We start from the raw sequence: 12,543 nt of genomic DNA, 5'->3' as shown, positions 1-12,543 counted from the left end.
GACAATTCAAAACAATATGAAATGCATGTTCAAATACATTTTTACCTCTATTTAACTCTTAACCCAAATACCTATGTATTCTGATTGTTTTAACCACCATACCAGTGCTTGGTCTTAAACCAATTTAGCTTAGTAGCTCACAAATACATGAAAGAGTCATGTGTATGCTGGCAGGCTTAGCTTTAGCTTTAACATTCTCAAAATCACTTTTCAGAACCAGTAAACAGTCGTTCTTCACTGCCAACAGCAGATTAACATTCATATTCACAAAATCAGGACACGACAAGGAGCTTATTCAGCTAAAACGACCTGAAATAAGTGGAGAAAGGAAACCAAAATGGCGCCCGCGGCTGGCTAGGCTTTGGCATTTTTTTTCAGTCCTTCTACTTCATAAAACGTAACAAATAACAGGGTTTACCTGCTGATTTATACCCCCACATTTAGCTGTGTTTCTTATCAATATTTTACAACCGTTTTAATATAGTTTTACCGGTTACAAACCTGCAAAACAGGGAAATGATGAGACAGAGACGACTGGTGAAGTTTCTCTTTGCCTCGCTTCTGCCATATTGGAGAGGAGGACCTATGACCTCGCTATTCTGTCTCACTGAACAATGCGCCACCCGGAGGCTGGGGGGTGCAACTACCTCATTAAACATAGTTCACTTCGGTGACAAATCTCTCTTTCTTTTAAGTACTACTTCTGATGGGATCACACATTAGTGTGTCACAGATGCACCAGTGATGTGCGGTCAAAGGAGCGGACTGGTGGGCAGGGTACGGGAGAAGATGCGAGCGGAGAACTGTGCAGGTGAGCTGACTGTTTATCACTGCATCATACATCAAGAATCACTTTGTGGCAAAGCCCTAAAGATGGAACATGTTATGACCGCAGTAACACGAGTAGTTAACTTTATAAGAGCCAAAGGTCTGAATCACCGCCAATTCAAATCTTTTCTTGAGGAGTTTGGTTCGGAATACGGAGACGTGCCGTATCACACGGAGGTGAGGTGGTTAAGCCGAGGGAAAGTACTGAACAGATGTTTCGAGCTACGCGAGGAAATATTTCAGTTTCTGGAAAGCAAAGGGCAAGACACCGCTGAGCTCAGGGAGCAAGAGTTTCTGTGTGAGCTGGCCTTTTTGTGTGATATCACGAGCCATCTCGATGCGCTGAACCTGCAGCTTCAGGGACGCACACACAGATATCCCCCTAAAATAGCTAAAACTAACAACAAACTAAAAACTACTTCCAAAAACATGGAAGGTGGCTATATATCTCTGAGTATTGCACACCTTGTGCTTTTGGGCACTCCAGTGATGTTGCAGCTCTGAAATATGGCCAAACTGGTGGCAAGTGGCATCTTGGCAGCTGCACGCTTGACTTTTCTCAGTTCATGGGCAGTTATTTTGCGCCTTGGTTTTTCCACACGCTTCTTGCGACCCTGTTGACTATTTTGAATGAAACGCTTGATTGTTCGATGATCACGCTTCAGAAGCTTTGCAATTTTGAGACTGCTGCATCCCTCTGCAAGATATCTCACTATTTTTGACTTTTCTGAGCCTGTCAAGTCCTTCTTTTGACCCATTTTGCCAAAGGAAAGGAAGTTGCCTAATAATTATGCACACCTGATATAGGGTGTTGATGTCATTAGACCACACCCCTTCTCATTACAGAGATGCACATCACCTAATATGCTTAATTGGTAGTAGGCTTTCGAGCCTATACAGCTTGGAGTAAGACAACATGCATGAAGAGGATGATGTGGACAAAATACTCATTTGCCTAATAATTCTGCACTCCCTGTAATAGACTCCAATTTGTGCATATAAATGGAGAGTCCTCTTCACACACTGAGGTTAATTATGGAGTTCCACAGGGTTCAGTGCTAGGTCCAATTCTGTTTACATTATACATGCTTTCCTTAGGCAGCATCATTAGAAGACATAGCATACATTTTCACTGCTATGCAGATGACACCCAGCTCTATCTGTCCATGAAGCCAGATAACACACACCAATTAGTTAAACTGCAGGAATGTCTTAAAGACATAAAGACCTGGATGGCCGCTAACTTTCCGCTTCTTAATTCAGACAAAACTGAGGTTATTGTACTCGGCCCTGAAAAGCTTAGAAACATGGTATCTAACCAGATTCTTACTCTGGATGGCATTACCTTGGCCTCCAGTAACGCGGTGAGGAACCTTGGAGTCATTTTTGACCAGGATATGTCCTTCAACGCACATATTAAACAAATGTGTAAGACTGCGTTCTTCCATTTGCACAACATCTCTAAAATTAGAAATATCCTGTCTCAGAGTGACGCTGAAAAACTAGTTCATGCATTTATTACTTCCAGGCTGGACTACTGTAATTCATTATTATCAAGATGTCCAAAAAACTCACTGAAAAGCCTTCAGCTAATCCAAAATGCTGCAGCAAGAGTCCTGACAGGGACTAGAAAGAGAGAGCATATTTCTCCTGTTTTGGCTTCCCTTCATTGGCTTCCTGTTAAAACTAGAACTGAAATCAAAATCCTGCTCCTCACATACAAGGTCTTAAATAATCAGGCCCCATCTTATCTTAATGACCTTGTAGTACCATATCACCCTATTAGAGCACTTCGCTCTCGCTCTGCAGACCTACTTATTGTTCCTAGAGTATTTGAAAGTAGAATGGGAGGCAGAGCCTTCAGTTTTCAGGCCCCTCTTCTGTGGAACCAGCTTCCACTATCTCACTATCTCTACTTTCAAGATTAGGCTTACAACTTTCCTTTTTGCTAAAGCATATAGTTAGGGCTGGACCAGGTGACCCTGAATCCTCCCTTAGTTATGCTGCAATAGACGTAGGCTGCCGGGGGATTCCCATGATGCATTGAGTTTTTCCTTTCAAGTCACCTTTCTCACTCACTATGTATTAATAGACCTCTCTGCATTGAATCATATCTGTTATTAACCTCTCACATTCGTGATTTTTAGTTCACAAACACTTCTTGTAATGACTAACTACTCCTGACATTTTGGAGATATACATACTATACTATACTTTATACAGTAAAGTTACAGTGGGATACAAATAATATCAGGCTGATCCTGCCACGATTTGTTCCCTCGGTTCAAATCACGGACAAACAGTATCCCACAGCTGGTTATGTTTTTTAAACCTATTTTGCACAGAGAGGCATTTTTTGAAAAATGTATTGATAGCAATGTTGAATATTATTACCAGAGGTGGGACCAAGTCATTGTTTTGCAAGTCTCAAGTAATGTCAGGCAAGTCAGAGTCGAGTCTCAAGTCACTGGTGTAAAAGTCCGAGTAAAGTCACAAGTCTGAAATTTTGAATTTCAAGTCCTTTCGAGTCTTAAAAAAAAAATGAAAAAATAATGTTGCAGTTATGCTAAATGTAAATATTAGACCATGTAATTTTTAAATCTGTGTTTTTCTCAACACATGACGAAATAGTGAACGTAGAAAATATACACAAATTGTGAAATTGCACCTCTTTAAAATGCAGCTCAATTAAACCTAGCTCCAAGAATAATTTTCACCGACAGTTCTGAGATAAGCTGCATGTTATTCTTGGATGCGGTTGTAGGACCGGCTTTAAAATCGCATGACAAAAATATCATATACATTAAAAAAACTGCATCACCAACGTAGCCTGGACAACATTTGCTAGTTAGATGAAGTCAGCTATCTCATCGTAGCATGTTTATATGCATATTTATAATCATACAGTTCTTGGAGTGAGTGCATACACTCATGAAGTTTAGTAACTTCAGGTCACTGCAACAAGCCCAGGTACAGTTTACCGACGGATGGGTACAGACCCTTGAAATGCACCGTGTAGAACGAAAGACCATCGTACATATCATAAGTTTACCAGTCTCACAAATCGTCGTCATAAATACACATTCGTTAACCGTTTATTAATAGGACCTTTGAGCTCAATGGTAATTAATTAGTAGTGGAAATATTTTCTGGTTCGCATTACAGAAATGTAGCAGTGACAATAATACTGTATGCTGTAATCGCACTGGGCAATTGGTGATACAAAAACCTGTTTTACCCTGTGAATAAAAGTATATGTTTTTGTCGCTTCTGGTAATAACAGAAGCGAAACACAATATTGTGTCAGGAAAATTCACTATTTATGCACAATAAATAAAGGAGCATAGCGCGACAATTTCTGTTCAGCGCCAGAGTTACTTGTAACCTATATCACCAATTATGTTAAGAAAAATGATGTATTAACTACTACAAAACTCTGACCTTTGTGGAAATGCTTGGAGCAGACTAACCTGTGAGCTGGAGTGTTCTGAGACGTTATATTTGATCTTTGAATGGCTGCAATCCAGGCCATCCGTCGCGTCTTTGTTACTTCGTCCGATAACAACCGATCTCTTTACCCGTCGGCTTCCCGTGGCTGTCATGCGACCGGCTATTGCAGTTAATAATACAACAGCTTCTTGACATTTTTTGTGTTTCTTTTTATCGCTGTGTGACTGATTTCAATTGAAAGCCTGCGTGCGCTAGTACCTCTTGCCACGAGTTCCCAGAATCCTTTGCGATTTTACCCCTGAATGACGTCACATTTTCAATCTCTATATAATATGCATGTTAAATTTTATATTTGGGGTGAAATATCAAGTCTTTTCAGGTAAACCGGTTCAAGTCCAATTCAAGTCCCAGGTCATTGGTGTAAAAGTACAAGTCAAGTCACAAGTCTTAGAACATTTTTTCAAGTCAAGTCTAAAGTCATAAAATTAATGACTCGAGTCTGACTCGAGTCCAAGTCATATGACTCGAGTCCACACCTCTGATTATTACACAGGAAAAAAAACAACTACACGTAAAATAATCACATCGTGATGCCTCTGCCTTTGTAAATGGAGGGACAATAACTGTGTGTATGTAAGCGTGTAAAACCTGAAGATAGTTAGAGTAACAGTATTTAGTCTCTATCTGCCATTCTGCAATTCATCTCATGTAAACAATAACGTGGCGCACAGCGTGACGTGAAAAAAAGGCACATACCTTTGACGTTGCGTGACGAACTCTGTATTCCTCGTCCACACGTAAACGCAAAAAAAAAAATCTGTTTTCGGTGTTTCGAAACGTCGTTTACGTGTGGACAAAACAGCTGTGTTTTCAAAAATACCCGTGTAGGTGTGACCGTAGCGTAAAAGAGTTAGTAGTTTATTTTATCACTACCTGTACTTTATTGCAGTTTACTTGTATTTGCTTAATTGTTTACTAAATGTTTGAGGTGTGAAATAAACTGCAATGGAGCAAAATATGGGTGTGTGGTTGGAGGATGTGTGTGTGTGTGTGTGTGTGTGTGTGTGTGTGTGTGTGTGTGTGTGTGTGTGTGTGTGTGTGTGTGTGCGTGCGTGGGGGGGGGGGCGAACATTTTTTCTTGTAAAACAAAGGGGGGCCCAGCAAAAAAGGTTTGGGAACCACAGCCTTAGGCCCTACACAGGGATAAGGCACAGCTTTTACTTTGAAGGTAAATATTTTCTGTTTCTGGTTTGACTCCCATTCTTCACAGTTTTGCGACCAGTCAGTGGTTAGTTAGCACGTGTTTGCAGACAAGATGGCATCTAGCATGCAAACTACAGGCTAGTGACTGAAGTAATTGTTGTAACAGTCTTCACAGCATGCTCTTTGTGATTGATTTCACCTTCAACTGGTCAGAGAATATACATTTTTCCTTGATGACTGAAGGTTGAATGGGTGGCTGGATAATTTTAAGTCAACGGTTAAGGCTACAGATATATTTATACATATGTGTACAATTCAATCTTGTCCTTCCCCCTTTTTTGATTATTCCCTTGTCACTGAAAAATCACCTTTACATTTCTAATCATGCTTTAAGGCTCTCAGTGGCTCTGCCCATTTCCCAGTTTGTGAAACAGATTTCACAGAACATAGCACATGACCTTTTTAAATTACAAGCGAAAAAATCACAAAGTCTGGAAGCAATCTATGTAAAGGCAACTTTAAGATCCCTATCTAATACAATAATGGCAATACCTGCATACTTTTTCAAACAGAGGTTATCTAGTTGACTATTTTATGGGTTTTTATTTTATGGCTTACTTTGATTACCTTATGTTACCTTATGTTACCTTAGCTTATGTTTTTGGTAGCATGTGTGCATCCATGTGTGCATATCAATATTCTGTCTGTAAACACGATAGGTCGAAAAGTTTTGAATGAATTCTGATAAAACTTTGTAGGAGTGTAGAGTGGGGTCATGTAAACAATCCATTAAAATTTGTCTTACGTCCACCAGGTTCTTCAAGGTCAGCTTAATGATTTATTGGTTCATAACTGACAAAAACTCGTACAACTTAAAAACAATGAATTTTACAAATGTGGTGTGTATTGTATTCATATAGAAAGTACTGTATAAAGATTTAAAATACTATGTCACATTTGACCTCTGACCTCATCTTCATTGTCAGTAGACTGATATGAAGGTCAAAGCCATGATAATGCTATTTAAAACAACGTTTCTTAATGCTGTTGTTTGTACTGACAACATGTAGGCATATAGAGAATAATTTATGGGGATTCTAAATATCACGTTACTTTGGATCCCTGACTTCTTCTTCAAGGTCAAATAAGGTCAAACTTTTCCTAAGCTTTAAAACTTTGTTTAAAATTTTGCCAACTTTGTGTTTGCAGCCTTAAGTAAATAATTTTGACATGTGGGTATTCTAAATATCACATTATAGTTTGCATCCAAATATCATTTTACATTTGACCTCTGATCCCACTGTTAAGAAAGTATCGTCAAGTCAACGAGAGTGAGTCAACTGGTTGGTGAGAATATATGTTATAGTATAATCAGGGATGGGAATTGATAAGAATTTAGCAATTCCGATTCAATTGTGGATATCATTTATCGATTTGATTCCCTATCAATTCCCTTACTGATTCTCATTGACTCCACTTTGAGAGTCACCACCATCTCTGAGCAGCATATCAAAGGCATTATATTCATGCAAATTAATTACATGCTGCATGGTCAAATGGTTGTGCATGTTGGAGCTATTTCCCCTTGTTGTGATCAGTGTTATTCAAAAAAGTAATTATTGCGCATATTACACAGAACACTTTTCTGAGAAGTAATGCAGTACATTACTTAACCCTTTAAGACCTACCATAGAACCAAGTCCGCCAGAGCTTATATTATACTTTTACATGCTGTAGTGCCATTTTTGGGAGCATTTCAAGTTGCTATACATCAATACAACCATTATAGCCCAAATTTTAATAACTACATAAATTGCAAAAAAGTGCAATAAAATCCCAAAAAATTGGAAATCGTTTTTGTTTTTTTAACATATATTTCTAGTTAGAGACATTTAAGAGGCTTATCCCTCAAAACTGTAAATACAAAAAAGTTGCACAAAATAGTTTCCCACCACAGGAAATTTATTTTGAGTGTCTTCATAGTTTTATTTTTGAAATACACCAATTTTTATATACTGCAGGAAAAACGAAAATAAATATTATAATGCAAATTTGCAAAAAACAGCATATGCATCAAAATAAACTGCATCCAGCAGTGCAATTTGATTTCTAAGCATCCCAGAAATGACACAGAAAGTCATAAAGTCAAACATAACTTTTAAAAACACCAGTACAGGCAGGCCCTGATGGTAAAAAACTACATTTCCGCAAAAATGAGGTCACTTCCGGTTTCGGGCAGGTAATGGCGGACATGCGATAGTTCGCGCTGACAGCGTAGGAAGTGTTACGAACAGCTGATCGGATCGGCAAAGCGTGTTTCTGGAATATTATGTTTTTGTTGTGCTTTTTATGCAATTTTTGCAAAGCTATATGTGGAAGGAAACCGTGACCTAGGGCAAGCTGATGGCATAAGACAACTTCTCCGGTTTCATATGTAAAAAACATTATTGCGCTAGCTTACGTGGTTGCAAAACGGAGCGTGCCTGCTCCGACCGGCTTTAAAGGGTTAATTACACCCAGGATAAAGACATCTGTTATACCGGTGTTTCCCAACCAGTGTGCTGCGGCACGTAGGTGTGCTCTGAGAAATGATCAGGTGTGCCGTGAAAGATTATCTGGTTCCACCTGATTAGTACTCTAAACAACTGGTCTGAGTGACAGGCAGAACAATTGCATAATCTTCCACTAGAGGGCAGTACAACTACCTGCTCTAATTAAATGAGTTGCCAACTGCCAGTAAAACAGAAGAAGAAATTACATAGTAGTCATGGGCTGTGTCCCAATCCAGCGACCGCACGCTCCGGAGTACACGCAGTCCCCGTACTACGTACAGCAAGTACTACGAAGTATGAGAAGTGCGGAAGTGAGAGGCTTGTGAAATGGGACAATCTACCCTTCACATTTGTGTCACCAGCTGTGCCTTCCCATACCACCCCTCCCGATCGGCAACATGGATACAGACCTTGCGTGTGTAATTTCCCTGCTAATGGAAGAGCCCCAACAACCCACCCGTCACAGACGAATGATCCTGCTGCGACTATGGGACACCCACGTGCAGGTACAGTGATAAATACATGGCGACATTACTCCCCCCTGAGATATTTGACGTGTGTACCTGTGTACTAGTGTAACACCCTGATATATACCACTGTAGATGTGAATCCCGAATAGGAGTGTCTGTGCCCGTAGCCTGCAAACTGCAGCAGTATATCCTAGGACATTCCACACAAGTGCAATTAACAAAAAACCCAAATAATGTTCCCACAAGTACAGTGTCCACTGTCTGCTAAAAGAAGAACAGCAACAGTCAGAATAATGACAAGAATAAAACAATGTCTGTCATTTCCTGTATTTGCCTTCACCAGACCCCTGTACTGCAGGATTAACCTTAGTGTCCCAGTCCTGGAAACATTCTTCAATAATGAGGACACCAGGCCTGATTTCCGCCTCAGCAGGGAGTCCGTGACAGCGCTGATGAATCTACTTAACCAGGATCGGAGACATGGTTGGGGTGCCCCGATCGAGGCCCTTATGTTCCTTTTCTGGCTGGCAAGTGGAGCAGCCTACAGGGTTGTGTTCAGGGTGTTTGCAATACCCCGTTCCATTGTTCACCGCATCGTGCACAGGGTCACAGAGGAGGTGGTGGCCACTCGCCATCAGGTCATCCACCTCCCTCAGACCCCAGGAGACCTAGATTCCATGTCCAGTGGGTTTGCACAGCTGGCAGGACACAGGGCTTTTGTGAAAGCTGCTGGTGCAATTGACTGCTGCCATGTCCACATCAAGCCCCCCAGCAGCCCTGATGGTCAGTGCTACAGGAACAGGGAGTTGTTCCCGTCTATAGTCTTGCAGGCGGTATGTGATCATCAGGGCTGCTTTGTTCATACACATGTGGGCTGGCCAGGGTTAGTGCATGACTCCAGGGTTCTCTGCCACAGCCCACTGTACCGACAGGCCCGTTACCCTCCCCCAGGGCATTTCATCCTTGCAGATGGAGGGTACCCATGTCTCCAACATCCACTCCTCCTCATCACCCCTTACAAGAGGCCAGTCCATGGTGTGGGAGCCCAGCGCTTCAACGCACATCATTCTAGGGCATGCTCTGTCATAGAGCGTGCTTTTGGAATGATGAAGACGAGGTTCCGTGTCATCTTTCTGCAAGCGCTGGAGGTGCACCACACCTTCGTGCCACATGTACGTCACTCTAATAAAATCATCATTGTTGTTTGTCAAATCATAATGGCAACTGTAGTGTATAATCTGGCATGTACACTGTACTTACAAGACAAAACATCTGTTGCAGGTCATAACAGCATGTGCCGTTCTGCATAACATCTGCATCGGTGCTGGTGACATTGTGGCCCCAGATGAGGAACCCGAGGATGATGCCCAAGATGAGTGGGAGACTGGTGTGGAAGCACTCAGTGGTGCACACTGGCGGGACTAGCTATCTGCTGAGATGTCTACCCTGGAGGAGGTACCCCCAGACCACGATCTTGTCATCAGGCAGGTATCCCTTAGTGGTGCACCTTCAAAGTGCTGGAATTTCACGTGACATCTGTATTAACATGATTGTTGGCACCATGTCGTTTTTGCATCGTTATGATTACATTCTAGTGACATGGCAGCCGTCAGTTTCACCAGCCCTGCAGACCCAGGTGGAAGATGAGGCAGTGGATAGTTGGAATGAGCATGCCAGGGCAACATCTGGGGACGCCCATGTGGGATGCTCCACTCGGTACCTGGCTACGCAGACCAGGGGTCTCACCTGTGGCACCTCCTTCATCTCTCTGGTCCTGGTCCAGCGGATCCAGCAGCACTGCCCAAGACTCCCTTCTCAGCCAAATGTCAGGCCTGGTTAACAATGCCTGTGCATACTGGGACATTCAGGTTGCAAATACAGTTGGGATGTTCTGAATGTTTTATTTACATAACTGAAATCATCTTGTTTGTACAAAACAAAGGTTGGGATGCCAGCATAAGTGCAACTATGTACATTAGCTGTCTGTGAACACGACTCAATCCTTTTTCTGCTCCACTAACTTCTCAAGGACACCTATCAGCCTGTCCATCCTCTCGACTCTCTGTTCCTCCATTTGATGTTGCTGTGCCATGTCCTCTTTTATTAGAGCAAAGAGTTCATCTTTCCCGTCCCTCCTCCTTTTCGCCACTCGTGCCTCCAGCAGCTCCTCATCCTCCTGCTCCTTCTGGTGAGGAAGTGGGTTGCCCACTACTGCACTGGGCCCTGGTGTGTCCTCCTGGATGGAGGAAATTAGGACAGGAGGCCTGGTAGAGGGCCTCTGTCCTAGCACCTCATCCATGGCATCAAACCAGGGCCATGTTGCGGCAGTGGGCTTCCCACTTGCACCCTCGCCTGTCGCTGGATACTTGCACTCCTGAGGGCAGAGTACATCACAAGTGGCAGTTGGCAAAAACAGCAACAGTGCAGGTTTACATAGATGATTTCGCAGTATTCCGTGTGGAGATACATCTGTCACCACCACTGTACATACTTTGTATTTCCTCTTTAGGTTCTCCCATTTGCGTTTGGCCTGCACAGGGGAGATTTTCCCCACCAGGTCCATCTTCTCCACGATTGCTCTGACAGACGAAATATGATAGCACATGTAAATCAGGTTATTCCCTGAATGGCATCCACAGCAGAATGTACTAGATTGGGACCACAGGGCAGACAGTTCACTGTCCCTTGTGCCTCAATGATTGTAAACCTCATGCTGTTGCTGTACCCCCAACCCACTGTGGCTGATTGTTTTGCACCCGTGAACACCCGTCTGCTCCTTGGTCCCTGAAATGCAGCAGGACATTGGATTACATTCCCCACCATCTTGCACTTCTGTTTTATCAGTTCCCTGTTTGCCATATGTTCAGCATATTCAGCTGTGTGGGACATACAAACTGCAATGTCAGGCAAAACGATTTCTTGTGGGACAGGGGCAGCACTGACTGAGGCAAAACATTCACTTTTTCAGGCCCTAGGTTGGGGTCAGGTGGTTCTCTGTCATATTTGACACGGCAGGTGTGATAACCTTTGCAAATATGTGATGTGCTGCGGACGCAGATATTTGGTGTGTACACAGCTACATTCCTGCCTGGTATATGTTGACATTTCGGTTTGTGGCCCAGGAAGGGTAATATTGGTACAATTGATTACACTTGTAGCGGTGATACTTCTATTTATACTGCCTTCTGTCTGGTAAATGATTCACAGATTTGCAGGACTGTGCATTTACGGTCACGTGGGTCCAACAGGTGTCACAAGATTAGGGATGGGTATTGTTTAGGTTTTATCCGATACCAGTACCAAACCGGTACTTTTGAAACGGTGCCGGTGCTTAAACAGTGCTCGAACCGGTGCTTAAAGAATGGAGAACACACACTTTGTCCAAAAACCTCTCATGTTTAGCTGTTTTTTTGTAAAAAGATAACAATGTCAGCCTTTTCTGCAGCTATAGAGCATATATGGCATCACTCTTGGCTGGAAGCAGTGCTTAATCAATGGAAAAAACACCAATTTTGTCCAAAAACCTCTCATGTTTAGCTGTTTTTTTGTAAAAAGATAACAATGTCAGCCTTTTCTGCAGCTATAGAGCATATATGGTATCACTCTTGGCTGGAAGCAGTGCTTAATCAATGGAAAAAACACACCAATTTTGTCTAAAAACCTCTCATGATTAGCTGTTTCCCACTTTTTCTTTGGTCATTTTAGCCTTTTTGGCCAGGTGAAGGGAGTACCTGCCATCAAACAAGAGGACAGCCGCATGTAACTACGACGGTGTTTGCTAGTTCACCTTACGTGCATTAATGTAATAATGTGGTTAGCGTACTCAACGTAAATTACACACGAACAACTTTAAGCTACTCGCCCAGAGAAGAACGGCTGCTGCTGCCATCATCATCCGTCATCATTTCTGCTACACTGGCAGGGCTAGGAGCCAGGACTCTCCTCTTCGGGTTCTTGGGGGATGTTGCTAACTCCGGGTCCGATAACAGGCACCACTCCCGCAGTAGATGTGCATGGTGTGAGGTCTCGCAGCAAGCTAT

The sequence above is a fragment of the Astatotilapia calliptera genome, chromosome 6, assembly GCF_900246225.1.
Source record: "Astatotilapia calliptera chromosome 6, fAstCal1.2, whole genome shotgun sequence".
Taxonomy (NCBI): domain Eukaryota; kingdom Metazoa; phylum Chordata; class Actinopteri; order Cichliformes; family Cichlidae; genus Astatotilapia; species Astatotilapia calliptera.
The sequence above is the reverse complement of the archived record's forward strand: the minus strand, read 5'-3'. Positions refer to the sequence as shown.